Here is an 18,112-nt window from a genome sequence, read left to right as displayed (position 1 = left end):
TATAACTTTGTTTATTATATTACGGTCATACTTACAATAATTTTATACTCTTTTAAAAATGATTAGACGGTACATATTATTTCACCAGTAAACATTGCTTTTTAGGAAAAAAACACTACACGTACCGTCAAAATATGCTTCACTAGAACTTTCATTTTGGCATGCCTTTGTGAAAAGTATGGTTATCAAAAAAAGAATACAGGGTTCCGAACCAAACGATGAAAACCGTCAAATGATTTTTGAAGACCGAAACATTCCGAGAAGAACCGAACGGCCCACGAATTCACTTCGATAACCGCGAATGGAGAGATTTTCGCCGAATCTTCGCGCAGACCCCGAACATTCGCTTCGTTTAACTTTGAACTCGCCATAAGATCCCTCAAAATTAATTTATATTCGTTGTAAAAACGAAAAGTTAATTGTTGTATAAATTTAAAAAATTCTGTATAAACTAAATAATCAAATATACTAACCACTAATTTTTTTCACCATTCTAAGGTAAACCTAAAAAATGTGTCCAAAAAATAAGCGACACATCTTTATGGACCATTTCCTACCTGTTCTGTCAGAACGATCATAAAGGAACAGCCAACCATAGATAGCGATTCTGTGGAATCGTAATTTATCGAGTGCCCAAATCATACTTAGCCTTGACGATCAAGCCATCAAACAAAAGCGCCGGAGAACAATCTTTATCGTTCAATTTACACTATAAAACCATTCCCAACAATCCCCCGGCCTCCCCAACGACTCAAAACAGTGACCGACAAATTTATCTTTATAATAACCTAACCTCCACAATCTGATAAGGCCCGTTCGGTTCACAGTTTTTCGTCCACCGGGTTCACGAAGCGAAATGTGGGTGGAGTCGCGCTACACGCCGGCGACCCGGAAACGGCCGAATCGTGACGATCGGCCCCGATTTCCTTCTGCCCTCAGAGCCTGCTTGATGACATCTTCGCTTGGTCCGCTAGTCGCGCTGGATGCAGAGAAGCGGCGCAGTTAGTTCGGGACGGTCGTCATTTTGGTTTTGATCGCGTCGCGTCCGAAGTTTCGATCGAAGCGCCAACGAAAGGAAAAATAAATAAATACCGTGCCGAGAGGATTTTTTCGAACAAGGTCCGATCGGTTTCTCAGTGATCCTTGCGATTTGGGATTTTCCGTCGGCCTACCGAGAGGAATCTGGGAAACTTGTTCGCGAGAACGTGAACTCTTTACAAGTTAGTTTTTGTGCACCACCGATACTTGTGTTTTTGTGCTCTATCTACCTGCCCGTATACACATAACTGGTCTTTGCGAGGTAGTACGGACGACGCGGCGATTTTGTTGTGGAAAACGATTCATGGTTTTGGTGAACAGTGCTTTTTGAAAAATCCAACGGATACGTTAGTGCTTTTTGCAATTTGAATTGGATATCGCCGCTTATAAATCACTCACATATTATTGGAGATATGTAAGTTGAATATGAACAGTTTCTAATCCTTCGTTTTTCATCAAAATTCCCCAAACTGTATGTCAATTGTAATGATAACAGATATAGGTGTAATATTTTTTTAATGATAAACATATTATCAATTAGCCATCAAAGTTTTAATCATCGATGTCGTGTATACGCCATAATCTCCGCTAATGTTTTTCTATTTATATCAAATCCAATGAAAAAAGGCTTCATACAGAGCAATATTCAAAGAAAGGATTATTGTTCAAATCTGTTTGACTAAATCGTATATTTTTCTTTTTTTATTGATTCCGATTATCTAAACCAATACCAGAGAGACCGAATGACTTCAAAAAAGGAGGAATTAAAGAAATTGTTAAAATCGAAATAATAAATACTGGTTGATGTTGATAAGATAAGACACTGTGTTGCTATAAAGTTCAACATCAGTTACAATTACAGTAAAGTAATTAAATATCTAGCACTGTATTGGCTTGATTTATGCTCCGTTATTAGAACTAGATCTCTTCAATTAACTATCACATGAAAATATTAAGAATATGAGTATTTTATTTATTATAAAAAATACTATTTTCAAAAATTACAGTACAAAATCCTGTTTTTCGATCAAGTTTAGTGGTATTGTCATAAATATTGGAAAATGATGAAGTAAATGTGATTGCATACTTTTATGACTTATAAAATATCTAATAAAGCATTTACTTTTTTGAATATTATTCTAGTATACATCGGATTGTCATAGGAAGTTATTAAGAATTTCAGAATCTTAGTTGTAATGATACAGTATTATTTATAAAAATTGCAAATTTCCATTTTTCACCATGGTTTCGTAGTATTGTAGCAAAGATTGGAAAATGAGGAAATAACTGTGATTTCATACTTTGGTTAATGAAAAATGTCTGCTAACTCTTTTTTGTTTCTGTTTATTACTCTAATATAGATTTGTCATAGGAAAATATTAAGGATTTCAGGGTTTTGCTTTTTATGATAGGATATTATTTACAAAAACTATGTAAGTGCAATTATCATAAATATTGGAAAATGAAGTAATTGTGATTTCATACTCAGATTCATGAAAAATGTCTGATAAAGTTTTTAGGTTTTTGTATATTACTCTAATATATATCACATCAAATATGGTGTGAATCACCATATGCTATGAGGAGTATATAGATTAACTATGTTTAGACTCGGCTGCTTCTTGATTTTATTACTGCTTACATTGTAACCAATCACCTTTGAATCAATAAACATATGTTTTTTTTGTTTTCTACTGATTGTCACTATGATAATCTAGATATATGAACGTTCATACATGAGCTACAAAGAAAATGCAATTAGTATGTTTTTTTTTCTCCTGACTGTGACTATGAGAAACTAGATATATCAAAGTTAATGTATAAGCTACGAAGAAACTACTGGAATAAATCCAGATTTCAATTAATTGTACCGAGATGATATTTTGTTTAATTATAAGCAAATATAATAATTACACCTAATTGATATATAAATGTTGGAATTATTTATTTTTAATTGAACATTTTATTTTCGTTGCTTATGTGGTCTTAAAATATTAACAGCGATTATAAATGAAAGAATTTAAAACAATGTTTATTTAATAGAGCTGTGTTAGGGTAATGTGTAAATATTTTATCATTTCTTTCTATTTCGGAGACATGCTTTTAATGTATCTTTATGTTATTATAAATTAATGACCACGATCATCAAGAAGCATTACATGATTCTGCAACACTTTGGGGTGGCTCTAGTTGGGGATGAATGAATGAGAATACACGTGTATGTTGTACTAAAACACATGAGGGATAATGTGTTGTACGAATAAAGTGACTTTGCGTTTTTTTTTGGTGTTAAATGTGATATTAAGCAACAACTAAACTTTAAACTGTTTTTACACCAGAAACACACACCTTTTTATTTACAAAGAAATGAAGAATTAACGTTTTAATATTATCACGATCATTTCCTTCCCATCTCCAACACTAACCGTCGAATAATACTCATAATTAAATCCCAACCACAACTTTATTGCTTCATAGAGCCCAAAAAATAATTATATTATTAAGGCCTACACCTTTTAATTGGACGTCTACGATCATATCTAATTTTTCTAACGTTTCCGTTCACGCATCTTCTTTTTCTTCTTGACCATTTCAACTCCGTCCAATATTCCCTTACCTGCCCGTATAACCAGTTTTATTAGATGAAATACGATACCGATATGATATTATAACAAGTTCTTAGAAAATAGGATTAAAGTGTTGATAGAATATCATTCCAATGAACCTTTTCTCGATTTAATATTGTTATTTGTTTTTCGATTTTTAAATTTCTTTATTCCATGTTTATTAGGTTGCTTTAAAAAATATAATCCATTGGTTTTCGTTCAGAGAATATATTTTCATATATTTTAGTTTTTATTGTATATAGTCTATTTCTGGAAGATATATTAGTATTATTTTAACATAGTTATGTTGGTTTATGCAAAGGCTAGGTTTGTATTCAAATTTTTTGCCTATAACACTTTTTGAGCTCTGCTTTTAAGGTGTTCATTTAAATCAAGAAATTCTGATATACTTTAAACATAACTAAACTTATAGCCTAATTATTGTTTTTTAATTTTGCATCAATGAAGGCTTAAATTGCATAAAACTGGAAGGAATTTCATTTGATTAGTGAAAATGACAAGAGTAAACAACAATAATGCACAAAATAGTACGATTGATTGAGGTGAATTTAAGTTTAATTGTATTAACTGTTAAGCATTAAAATATATTGGTTATTGAATTGTAGATGAAACCATATACACAAGTAATGATAGAATAAGTTACATTAAATGATTCAATTTTTTTCGTACTTATTGCTTTAAGATATTCAGAATTATTGTCAATAATTTTCAGATATTAACAATACAGTCGAAATCTGTTTTCTATATTTTAATACAAATATTATAGGAAACTAATATATTAAAAAATTAAAATGCTTCAACTGCATATATATTATAGCATGATGATTCCAGGAACACAGACTAAATGATTTTTCTAGCGATAGATACTACGTAAGTGATTCTCAGAAATAGCATCTAACTACATCTCCCAATATTTTAATCAAGTTCTTGAAGAAAATTCAATAAATTTTAATGTAATAACAAAATCATATCATCTAAATGCCCAATATATTGTTTTAGCTATGTATTGATATTATTTTGTTTGTTTTTGTATATGTCTTTGTTACAATACTTTTCCTTTAAACCATCTTATCTATTCTATAAAATATATGAACTGCTTTAATATTATTCTTTGTTATTAATAGTTGATGAATAATAATAAAGTCTCGAAGTTAATTTAAATTAAAAGTAATAATAAAAATTATATTGTTATATCTCGCATAATTTTTCATTATTTTTTCTGTATTTTTAACAGAATTTTATTTTTCGCATTTTCATTAAGATAACTAAAGAGAAAATTGCTGGAACTAACGGAAATGGATCGAAAAATACAAAACTTGTCGAATATTCACTCAAAACAAACAACTAGGATGGAATCCGAATCTTTCGGAACGTATAACAAGACGTTTTCCTTGTTTTAATTAAAAATATTTAGCTATTTTCCTTGCAGAAACTCCCCGCTCCGAAGGGTTATGAAAATATAGCGGCCGATACCGAAAATATTTCAGCATTTTCGAGGTTCGTTGATCGCAGACAGTATCGTCGTTATTTCGTTTGAAGTTTAATTGCAAATTCCCATTTATATTTAGAGTTTCTTTTGTTTCCGAACGTTTAATGGTTTTCCTATCGATAGCTTTGTTTGTAAAACAAGCCGCCCTAATCGCTTCGATAGATTTTTCGATCTTTCTTTGATAAACATAAAGGTTATGTCCTGACGCTAGGTTTTAAATATATCTACTAACTTAAGGTACCAGAAAAAAAACAGTACTGTTATTAAAACGGTTTCCATTTATTATGTGTGTAAATGTATTCCTGGTAAAAGTTATCCCATGAAATTCACAACTCGGTCTGATTAAAAAAATATTCCAGTTAGTACGTGAGAAATCGAACACACCTAGATACAGATAATTGCAGTAAATTGGTCCTATTCTATTAGCAAGACGAAAATACTCCTTTCAAACTATGGCGGTATTATAATTAGATCAGTTTTTTACACATCCATATTTTAGATGTACAATTGCGACTATATATGTGCTATTAAAATGATACAGCTATTTTGTGTTTTTTCTTATTCTAATTGCTATTCTAATGCTAATTACTATATCGAACAGGTTGTATATAGGAAATATTTTTTACGAGGAATATAATTAACTATCGTGTTAGCGTTCTCTTATATGCCACCCTGTAATAACAAACCAATAAACCTAAAACAAGTATAAAAATATGTCAGATAAGCTTCAGTGCTTCATATACATAGTCAACTGCAGAATACGGTACTACAAGATCTTTTTTCTGCTCTAGTCTTAATTATTCGCTATTAACTTGAGTGTGAAGCTTTTTCTCAGATTTCCTTGGGTTTCTCTACGTTTCTTAAGTAACAATCTATATTTGAATTTACTGTATCTGGGTACACCTACGATATCTTTTGGACTTTGTTCTGCAAAATTTGTATTTGAGGAATATTTGATTTGACTCGATATAGGTTTTAGAAATTATTTCTTTAACAACTTATTTATTACACTCTACCTGATATGTAAGAGTTTACTGTGTTGCTTGGGTAATATTTTCTGAAAGTTTTGAATAAGTTCCCCGTGACAAAAATTGAGGGGCTTTATTTAAGAATATATCTAAACAGACTTTTTATCATAGTAGGCTGTTTCAATGACGTCTGTTTGATGGAACTATAGTTTTCTTTCCTTCTGTATTTTCTTTGGATCGATATTAGTTTTGTAACTTTGATGACTTCCGTTGCTGTCGAATTTTCGCAGCCGTTGAATGATTTTTGAAGGTTTGAATTTCTTAGGGAATTCCGAACTTTTTGTTGATAGATTCCAGAGCTAATAGTAATTTCGCATATAGTTATTTATGTATTTGTTTTTAACTTCCAACATTTATCTTTTCAACGGTGTATGCCGTATGTAAGATATTTTTATTTTCCGATGATCTATTTTGTTTACATATGTCGTTGGGTTAATTATTTCCTTTAATTATACCCCGAATTTCTGGGCTATTACTTGAGTCAGCTTGCAGGAAATCTTTGATAAGTTTTTCTGCTTCTTCATTTAATTATTCTGTAATTTTATGGGAAAGATAATCGATTGTTGAGTTCTTCTGCAAATCATTTCTTTACTGTTAGTTTTTTTAACATTGAATTTTGTTCATTTTTTGTTTATCAATCGATAATATTGAATGACAAAGAACGTAGTAGTAGCTAGAATTATGTTTTATATTTTGTTCATTATAATTTGGAATTAAAATGAATGTTAAAATTAAAATGAATTAAAAATAAATGTTAACTTCAAATATTGCCGTGTTATATTTCCACTCAAAGGCATCTAATATAATATTACTGTGCCTATTTATTATATCTGACTATTTTTTTTTAATAATTTTACCCTTGATATATCTCAAGAACAATATACATTATATTTTATATAATATTATATTTTTAATCCTATTCTCTAATAGAATAGGACTGCAATAAAATCCAATAAAAAATACAATATGAAAATTTTATTTAAACTATATATGTTGTATTTTGTGCCTATCCTGTTTTTAACTTTTTTGTTTGATTACATATTTTAATATACTCTATATAGAGAAAGATAGAAGTTTTGGTTATCTCAGTTTTTTTTAGAATGTTTTGTATTTTACTGTTTAGGAAGGAGACAGTCATACAAGAGACAAAAAGCAAAAATATATGTAAAGCATCTTTAATGTTAGAGTCTCCTGAAGAACTTTTTATATGAAGTTGATAAAACAGAAATACCAATCGTGGTTGGTATTTATAGAGACGTGTCATAGTTTCCTTGCAATATTCCACTATATTACTATATTCAAAGACTTGAAATATAATATTACGCGTTATCTGACTATATTTTTCATTAAGTCATATTAATCACTATATATAAATACCATCGTTACTTTGTATAATACCGTTAGGATTCATTGAACTTAATTGATAAGACTTATTGCACTGCAATTCCGTCTAAATTGAAACTTGCACGAGGTACATCGTCGGAAGGAACATCAATTATTGCGTCCGTTAAGACAAGGAAAAAAAGTATAAACTGCACAAATTATTACCCGACCGTCAAAACGCTTTTATTACATCCACTAATTGGCGCTGGCTGAAAAAAACCGTAATTATTAAGTTCAGGATAACGTTCGACGGGACCAATCATAATTGGACTCGAATCGATATCAGTCCGACTTCTATATTTTCCTCTCTCCTTGCAAAACGGCGATATTCAGTTGTCGATGTACTCGCTCCAAAGTCGTTTCAAAACACCTAGTAGAGCATACGTTATCTAGAAAACGATTTTGAATTTGGCACATATATATATATAAAGAAATTTGGTTTGTAATTATATATAAGGTAAATAAATATTGGAAAAATTTCGAAGCAAATCATTTTATATGATATATTTATATATTTTAAATGAAATAAAAATATAACCAACCTTTATTGTGTATGTCCAACCTTTCTATTTTTATAAAAACACTATATTTAAATTATTTTACATATTTAAATAATTAACATGGACTCCAAGAACCATATATAAAGTGTATGTTAAAATATATTTACAGAATTTTCGTGAAGATTAGAGACATATTTGCATTGTTTAAATCAAATCCATCCAACATAATTAAAATGAAACAAAAAAACACCAGCACCATTATATACGAAAGCAGTGAAAATGTTCTCTACTGTTCTTGATTGACAAACCCCATTTTAACGAATTGACTCCAGCTCTTAGTTGACATATACATTTACTAACTTAAAACGAATGGATGGTACTGCTCTGGATGTTACTTTTCAATTGAAAAAAGCCCCAGTCAATACATCATTATTTTTACAATGCAATAATTTACTAACCTATACTCCTGTAAAAATGTGTTATTTTTTCCTTGTTTATTTCACTCTTTCACTTTCAGAGAAGTACCCATTAGATCATTAGGGTGTGATTGATCGCTTTATGTTTTGTCTATTCGATTGTTCAACTCTTGTTAGCAAATTTAACCTTTTCGAAGTATCATTCTCCACTATTCCTGTCTCATTTCTTGTTCTCTTATGCTAATGTCAGTTTCTGCGACTCACTCTCAACAAATTCTAGCTACACCTCAGCTATAAAATTAAATTATTACTAAAATATATCATGATTAAAATAAATATCTAATTATTACGAGTTACTATGGTTTTTGCTACTTTTGTTCATGGACAGAGCTCATTATTCCAGCTTTTGGTCGATATATTGTACATTTACTGGCCTAAAATTAATGAAAAAATGGAAGGTTAATAGCAACAAAATGTGTATAAAATAATAATTACCTTTACTTCTAGTGCAGTTGTATATTATTTATCTCATAACCTTTACAATGTTTTTGTTTCTTCAACAATATTTTTTCCCTGCTTGTTATCGTTTTGAGATCTGCAGCTATTTTGGGGTACATTTTTGGCATATGCTAATTTATATTTGATGTTGAAAATGTTTTGTTATAAATTTGGCAGCTAACACGGCGTACATAACAGCAACTAACTAAATAAAATTGATGCTTTTTAGGTTTTATAACTTTTAAATAATTAACCTTGCTTATTATTGTGCACTTACCTTTGTTTTTCCATATTTTAAAACCATTGTATGTTAAATTACCCAGGGTAATACAAGAATCGAATTATTACTCCCATAGATTTATTTGCACTCGATCGACTGAGATCGAACTCATTAACTGTCATTAGAAAAGGAAGACAACATAATTTATTCTTTTCTATAGTTTATTCTATGCAATATAGTGTGCCCCGTAATTGTGCGCATACGTCAAAGCCTATATCGTTTTCTAAATAACCTATGCTAAGTAGTAGAATGGTTGGTTCGGTGGATTTTTGCGCTTTTGACCGGCATGGCTGCTTTGATGGCGCTTTTTTATGCAGACAGGAAGTGACAGAAGTACGCGGTGACAACGAATCCAGCTGCGTCCGAAAATAAACGGGAAATTAACGACGCGAAAAAAGTGTTAATTGTATTTATTTTGCGATTTATATTGTCACGATTTGTGCTCGAGTCACGTCGGAGTGGCTGGTATCAAGATTTCTTTTGTTTCCCCTTCTCTTAAATAAGAAAAACCAACCGCAAACGAATCGTAACGGAGTAGGCTTATTTTATCCGGCAAAAACATATTAGCTTCAAAAAAATTAGTCCAGGAGTAATATTAGTTTGAAAGAAAGTTTAAATCCGTTTGGTTTATATTTTTATTTCTTTGATTTATAATGTATCTAATAGAAATTACTGTAATTTGCTGTGATTTCTTGATCCTTATTTTTTATTTCTTAATGTATTATTACTAATTATTTCCAAATTTACAGTTTGTCTCTATAATGACTAATTATGAAAAGTAGGTAGTTATCCAGAAAAACATTCGCTTTTATTTTATTCTCTAATAAAATAAAAATTAGAGGCATTTCTCAATATTTTTACCATTATTTTACTTCACCATGCAAAATCACAAGACTATACGGTTTTGTTCTCTTGCAGTGTGTTTGTGTTATTCAAGGGTTTCAGCACTTCGGTGTTAACATGGGAGTGGAATCTATCCTCATGTCTTGTTGCGAATTTCTTAATTACCTCTATGAACGTTGTAATCCGAAATTCTCGGTGTAAAAACTTATTTCTATAGTATCTGGATGCATCTCCAATACTGAAATATTTGTGTTGTTGTTGTGTGTTCCATAATTCCCTATAGGTTTTAGTATCTGCTTGTCAACAATGTTTGAATGTTCCAAATAACCAATACATTTTTTGTATTTAAATTCCAGTTCTTTTTCTTTTTAATATCACACATCAATTTTCATCCCAAGGTTCTTTGTTTCTTTCATTGTTGAGTAAGATTCTTCTTGTTTAACTCTAAATATCCTGGCCGAGTTTAAGGGTTCAACGTATTGCTTCGGTAACATTTTATGAGGTCTATACATGTGTCCTTTATGCTGGTCTTCATCGAAGGCTTGCGCTACGTCCAAGAATATAGCTGAGCAAACTTATTTCTCTTCGGGGGCATTTTCAATCATCTAAAAGTTAATAATATCAATGTTAAAACAAAATCATCGCTCATTAACAGCTGGTGTGGAGTGGTGTTAGTGCAAAATCAGAACAGAGTGCTACTCTTACGTAAAAATTGGTGCAAATAAGAGTCGATAGTAATAGTAACAAAATCAGTCGGACCGAAAATAGCGACTGAAAATAGTCCACTGAAACGTAAAATGTAGTAAAATCAGTGAAAAGTTCCCAACGCTATTTAGAATCATCAGCAAAAGTGGCTATTGTACTGTGTTGTAATTTATCACAAATAGAACAAATTAAAAACGAAAGCAAACAAAAAATCAAGTAGGCAGATTTTATTCTTACAAAAACATATTAGCTTCGAATATTCGAAGACGAACAAACAGACGAAAAATACGAATCGCGAGGATTTCGATATTAAGTCCTAACGCAAAATACGACGCGGAGAACTTCTTAAGATATTCAAAGATTTTCAGCATCGGCGGCATTATTTTCATAACCCTTCGAGGCAAAATATTTCAAGAAGGAAATTGCAAAATTTTCTTAATTAAAACAAGGAAAACGTCTTGTAATCGATTCCAGAAGGATCCCGTGCTCCCCGATTCATCCGATCCATAGTTTTGAGTTAGTTTTGATTAAATATTCGATTGCTTTTGCCATCGTCGTTACTTTTCATTAGTCGAACGGGCTCCTGTTATAAAGCGAATTGTGATATTCGTTCTTTTCTGTTTCGTTTGTCTTCTTACAGATAACTTGAGGCTATAATTGAAGTAATGGCCGTGGCAGTTAATCGTAAAGGTTTTTGAGTTTACACATGTGTTACATTCCTAAAACTCCTTGAAATTATTCTTGTAAAGAAGTTGATAATGCAATAGACAATGAACATTATTAGTAGCGTTGGGAACTATCGACTGAAAATAGTAATTACGCTTTGACTGTTTTATTAATTCCTGATATGTACGAATTCCTGTCATTCTAAATTTTCAGTCCTTTAAAATTAAATTAAATGGGCAACTGACAGTGTTAATTAATATTTTAGTTTAGTGTTACTTTCAATTTATAAAAAAGGAATGGAATAATTATCCCAAATACATTTCATGGTATTTACTTTTAATATTTGGATAGTAATGAAGACATTATAAATGTAATTCTGTGTTATATTTTTTTAGAATGAGCGTAATTGTTCCAACCGTACGATAAGTGAGACGGAAATGTACGTATTCTTTCTCTTACTAATTTATTATTTTCTCGTATTTTTAATGGCCATGGAAATAAATTGTTGAATGTTGAAGAAAAGTTTTCATATTGGAAAATTAATTTATTAGAAATATTTAGTATGGATATGGAATATGGTTATCACCTCTTTACCGTTAATATTTTACCGTTAATATAAACAAGTTTTGATACTCAAAAGACTTGTATAAAAATTCTGATATATATTGTTATTTACAAACAAACTACCAAAAAACCATAAAACTACATATATTACGTATAAATCTATGTAAGCATAAATTCGGCATATTTTTTTCAAGCTTTTATCAAGCCAAAATATTAAAAAATTTGTCGAATGAAACTAGTTGCATCTAAAATAGTAACTAAAAGTACACTAGTGAAACAGTCGATAGTAAATAGTGATAAAACCAGTCGGAGCGAAAATAGCAACTGAAAGTAGTCGACTGAAACAATCACTAGTAAAAAATAGTCAGTTATTAAACAGTCGATAGTTTCCAATGCTAATTATTAGTAAGAATGAAACAACCTGTAAATATATTCTCTTTACCATCTTTTACCTGATAAAATAAATTCAGTCACAGTGATTTGGCATTTTGTTTGTATAATTTTCTTATTACGGTTTCACAAAAACCTAAACATGATAATATAACACCATATGTGGTCTCATTCCTAACCTGCCTGATATTATATCAATTAAGCGTATAAACATAAAAGTGTCGTTATATTTTTGGGGTAAAACACTTCGAATATATCTTAAATATATTCATCCCAAGATATTATACGAATTCAAATAGTTTCAAGCTGAGTTTACAGAATAATTTTATTCTTTATAAATATAAAGGAATTTATTAAGAATTGTATTCGTTATTGTATTATAATACGTCCGAATCAATGTAATCGGAATTTTGTTTTGTATTTTAATAAGTTTTTAGTATGTGTTTTGATTGAAATGTAAATAGAAATAATAATTTGGAAATGTATTATCGGATATAATTAGAAATTATTATACATTTTTTTAGTGTGCACAAGACATTTTTGAAGGTATTTTTTCAAGTTAAATAAGAAAAGAGCAAACAGTATTTTTACTATTAATTTTTTCGCTACATATTTATTAATGTTAAAAAAAAACACGCAAATGGCACGCCCTAATTGACTGCATTGCATTTGTCCTATTAACTTGGAACCAAAAAAAAATTAATCTAGAGGAATGCTGCTATTGAATTAAGTCTGTTCAAAAAGACCAGATATATTTTTACAATTTATTTTCTTAAAATAGTAATAATCGAAATTTTGTTATAGTTTTACTTTGTACGATGGAAGAATATAATAAAAAATAATTGTAAATATAAGGAAAGTACCAGTATCTTTTCTATTAATAAATTTTAGTAATGCTTTTGAGCTATTGATTGCAGTTTCTTTTTCTAAAAATATATCCTCTCTAAAGTTCTGCCATTTTTTTATTTTTTAAGTAACCAGATGGTTAAAAGCAAATTTAACATGATGTGAGCAATCTTAAGAAAAAAGGAGCTTGCTTAAAATATAAATTCACAAAATACATATTTTATAAAGATTTCGAATAATATTAAAAGTACCTTGTTACTTCTACCTTCAGCATTGGAAACTGGAAGAATATTACACACCCGAATTAATCTTTTGATTGATACTGTGTTCCAAGAGGGCCGTCGCCATGTAAATATGATTTATCTCATACATTAAAAAGTTCCAAGGGATATTAAGACATGAGCCCGGAAACTTGTGTTATTTTTCACCATCCGTCACGTTCGATGACAGTTTATTCCAGTGAAAGTTTAAATAAAATCCACGTCGATGTATACTTTAATTTTATTTGATCAAAATGTTCCGACGGACCGGATCGACGCTGAAGAAAACGCTTCCAATGTTAAAATAATTACGGCCGCGACCATAAAGGTCGTAAATTCGCTAGACAGGCGGAGCCCGAACATGTGTGTACAACGATGGCCAGAGGAAGCGTACACGGCCTACTATTCGATCGGTGCTCGTATTAATAAACAAATAAGTGCAGTTTCGGGACCATATCATATCAATGTGTAATTTAATCACGGGCTTTAATTGATTTAATTACCGGGACCGTTATTATGGCCGCGATTGTCTTTGAAGTGTCGGGGATCACGTCAGTCCGAAATAAATTGACGGCCACGTGAATTATTTGAACCAGCAGGGATTTTATAATAATACAATTTGTTTTATACAGCCTACTAGATGGAATACGATAGACGTTGAGTTGTTTTTTGCTTTTATTTAAGAATGGTATTAACTGTCTTCTTCAATGTATTTTTTTAATTTTGGCTGAACTATTTTCTTATTATTTTGGTTACATTTTAGATTTTATTATAATTATTTCAAACTTCACCCTTTAAGACTATATATTTCAGAGGATTTTTCAATACCTAAATTATTTTTGGAGATATAGCAGTTTTAATGACGTGATATCTGAAAACTTCAAAAGCGATTTTCCGAAACTACTTTGTTAGAGACAGTTGACATGCTATCTTAAGTTCGACTTAATCGATTTAATTTAAATTTGGTGTAAACCTTCTCTATACATTCTTCTATCATATTAAGGTAGCAAAACAATTTTTTTTTCTAAATTACGGCTGTTGCCATTTTTTAAACATTTCTGAATTTTTTAAAAATAGTAAAAACCTAAATTTAGCCATGTTATAGTTGTACTTTGACATTAGATAGTACTAGAACTTGAGACATCGAGGAAGCTAGTTTCGAGAAAAACGCGTTCAAAGTTTCGCTTTTAGATGCCGTGTTTTAAATGTTGAGTCACTAAAACAGCTATATTTCCGAGAATAACTTAATGTCTGAAATGTCCTCTTAAGGGCATATTCTTGAAAGGTCAATCTTTGAAAATATGAAGATATGATTCTTCTCAAAACTAATTCACATTTTTATTGCTTGAATATTTTACGGATATAACCGATGTTTTGTGATAGTTTTCAAATGATCACTGCCTCTCAATGCCTCTGTCTCATGCTCATCATCATCATCATAATCATTAACAACGAACACAACAAGATCGCGAACCGCCTAAACAGCGACCAGAAATTTAAGGGCGATAAAATCGCATAAAAGTCAAATCTGCCGTAGGATCGGCAAGTTGAGCGGAGGCCCCGACCCGAACCCGGGCCAGATTTAACGAGGGTACGGTCAGATAACCGAAAATTGTCGCACGGCATCATACCATCACCGTAACGGACCGACCGACCACGGAACCAGTTTCTCGGGGCACCACGTCTAGTCGGCGGCCGCCGCCGCCGCTTCTGCTGCGGGCGTCTCGAATTTGTTTTCGGGTACGGTAGAAGTCGTGCTTCTCGGAAATTCTTTCGGGACGGTTCTGGTTCTCTCTGTGGGTACCACTGCACCATTAGTCTATCGCGTACGTTTGTCGTTCAGTTTGTTTTCCTTTTATTGGAGATGAGAGAGCACCGGGGTTCATCATGTCGTAGATTCCGACGTGGTCTGTCCGTTCGTATTAACAGATATTTGTTTTCGCTTGGATTCAACTGTTTTTTCATGCCATTTAACTGGTTTATGATGTTTATTTTTAGTAAAAATCTTTATCGATTTTTCAACAATATTAGTTCATGTAAAGACCGACGAAATTATGAAGTATTGTCCATTATTTTCAATGACCTTACGCGACCTCCAGATAAAATATTTTCCAAGATTCTCCATTAATAGATAATTATTTTCGCTTGGGTTCGACTATTTTCTATGTCATTTAACCAGTTAACATCACGTTATACAAAAAGCAAAACATATTAAAACCAAAATAAAACAACTATACTGATTAGTCGGAAGATACTCTCAACTTGATCTAAAATCAAAGAGGTTGATCTATAAGACAATTATAAAGCCAATTTGGGCCTATGGGGTGTAAATATGGGGTTGCACTAAAAATTCAAATCAACTAATCATACAACGCTGTCAAAAAAGGTTCTTCGATTGATTACCAATGCCTATCGCTACGTATCCAACGAAGAACTGCACTATGACCTGGAAATCAAATATATTTGCGAAGTTATCCAAGATTTCGCCTTGAAACACGAAAGATTACTAAATCATACTAACGTGGAAGCAATACAACTGTTAGACAGCGCGCAGGATGTCAAGAGATTGAAGCGAACCAAACCATACGAACTTACTTAAAGTGTATACCTTTAGTGTATATAAGCTATTATAATTGTATAATTGAGAAATACATATTGATGTATTTTCTCTCACTTGTCTTGCTTGTTAATTCATCCAAGTACAAATTAAACGTAGTAGTAAATTAATTGTAAATTAAGATTGTACTAAGCGTATCTAATAAAGATGTTATAAAAAAATAACTCCTTAGCGGTTCGACAAATATCCAATTATTATTTTTTTTATGAGATGTTTTATAATTGAAAAATATTTAAAACATTTTAAATAAATCCCGGACTCTATCGCAGCGCCATCTACAGGCAACCACTCAAAAATCTTCAAATTGAGTCCAAAGGTTTAGGAGGAGCTCAATGACACATGCAGGGACAGAATATATATATATATATATATATATATATATATATATATATATATATATATATATATATATATAATTTTTGTGACCCCTACCTGAGCTAGAAGCTCCTCTTACCTTTGCCTTCAGTCTTCATCCAGTCTCTGCAATGTCTCATCTCCAAATCGTCTGTACTGTTTGAGTTGTGGCTGATTGCTTCTGCAATGTTCCTACTACACATTTGGTGAGGTTTTTCCCTTAAAAGATAGTTATTGATAGAAATTTCATCATTTTCTAAAGCTTTCTGTCATATTCATGATAACATGGTATATGCCAGGGAATCCATTCTGCATCGATATGAAAACGTGGCAATCAAAAATTCTGATGGGTAACAAGAGTATATTTTTCACACTTTATGGCCAAGGATAATCGGATTCGTTGTCGGTTTGGATGGCTCCACTGGACTAATCCATCAACTGTTAAGCTGTATGCAAGTTTTTAAGTTGTTGGTTTGACGGAAAATAGGTTCCTGTATTTTAGAAACACGTTTTCCGTTTTGCAAGCTGTACTAGAACTAGTAACTCACAAGAACACTTTTATTTTAAATATAATTTGACCCTCAATTAAGAAAAAAATTAAGTTATATACCTAAAAATGGACCTTAATTAAATTAGATCTGAAAATTAAGGCACGGAGTGGTACATCTGGAGAGTATGGTGGAGAGTAATTTCATTGAACTAAATGAGTTCATACAACAGCATTGGCTATCCATAAAAAAGAATGAAACAAAATTCAAGACCCATTCCGAAATATGAACTGAAGCGTTTTATTAGAACTATCTGAACTTATTTCTGTTCGATTAAAATTAACATGGTCCGTATCACATTATCAGATTGTTGTTATGGACAATGTAATAAAATTAAAAATTACCACTACGAAAAAAAAGAGACTGGCAATTGGCGAGATGATGAAGTACATCGAAAATACCAATAGAAAATCGCGGTACGATAGAGATGGAGGATGAGCGTCAGCCGAGAGACTGAAGATGTTTCACGGTGATTATACAATGCAATTATAATATTAAAATGAATAGAACATTCGGTTGTTGACTTGTTATGACCTTATTATGGGTTTATGGTATGTAATACGTACGGTAGATGGAATACTTCTTGAAGAAACAAGTTGGTATTCCTTTGTTTTTAGTACAAATGATAATTTACGGAATATGGTTAGCTGTGGTATTGTGTATACTTGTATTTGTGTTGTTTATAGTGACCTGAGTCATAAATATTTTGGAGTCATCCGACCTCAATCTTAATATCTTGATGTTAATCTTAAGTTAATGTTAAGATGTTTAAGCATTAATAGAAGCAGCATATGACTTACATACAAATGGACTCAAATAAGTGACTTTTTAATATATAAACAGACCTAATTTTGCACCCAGTGACTTTTCTGAACCAGTGAAGAAGCCGTTGTTGCCTCTAAAGTGATTTTTTTCTGATCTAGTGGGCAGTGATACAGCATTATGAATGCTTCGAATTTATTTAAAAGATTATTGGTTCTTTTTGGCTTCTGTTATGGTTTATAAAATAATGGTTGGTATGTAAAATACTTTGCTGTATTATGCATTCATTGGACTATTT

General features: G+C 31.2%; 1 protein-coding gene and 1 long non-coding RNA gene across 9 annotated transcripts in view; one reads left to right on the top strand and one right to left on the bottom strand.

Annotated features, from left to right (window-relative positions):
• Positions 1–954: 954 nt before the first annotated feature.
• The window catches only part of LOC143193733 (ephrin type-B receptor 1-B), a 615,182-nt gene continuing 598,024 nt past the window's right edge, over positions 955–18,112 (top strand). For 7 of the 8 annotated variants that reach the window (XM_076400076.1, XM_076400075.1, XM_076400077.1 and 4 more), the window contains exon 1: positions 955–1,453. The gene's annotated coding sequence lies outside the window, so the exon portion shown is untranslated. Of the gene's footprint in view, positions 1,454–11,868; positions 11,913–18,112 lie in introns of all 8 variants that reach the window. The other variant, XM_076400070.1, reaches the window with a different exon arrangement.
• Positions 8,505–9,354, bottom strand: LOC143192535 (uncharacterized). Its single transcript, XR_013004801.1, has 4 exons — positions 9,257–9,354; positions 8,977–9,184; positions 8,832–8,915; positions 8,505–8,772 (listed from the first exon to the last, which is right to left on the bottom strand). It is a non-coding gene; the product is annotated as an uncharacterized LOC143192535 (long non-coding RNA).

The sequence above is a fragment of the Rhynchophorus ferrugineus genome, unplaced genomic scaffold (assembly GCF_030347505.1).
Source record: "Rhynchophorus ferrugineus isolate W39M unplaced genomic scaffold, kcgeb_rfMv2 rfM3, whole genome shotgun sequence".
Classification (NCBI taxonomy): domain Eukaryota; kingdom Metazoa; phylum Arthropoda; class Insecta; order Coleoptera; family Curculionidae; genus Rhynchophorus; species Rhynchophorus ferrugineus.
The sequence above is the reverse complement of the archived record's forward strand: the minus strand, read 5'-3'. Positions and strand labels throughout refer to the sequence as shown.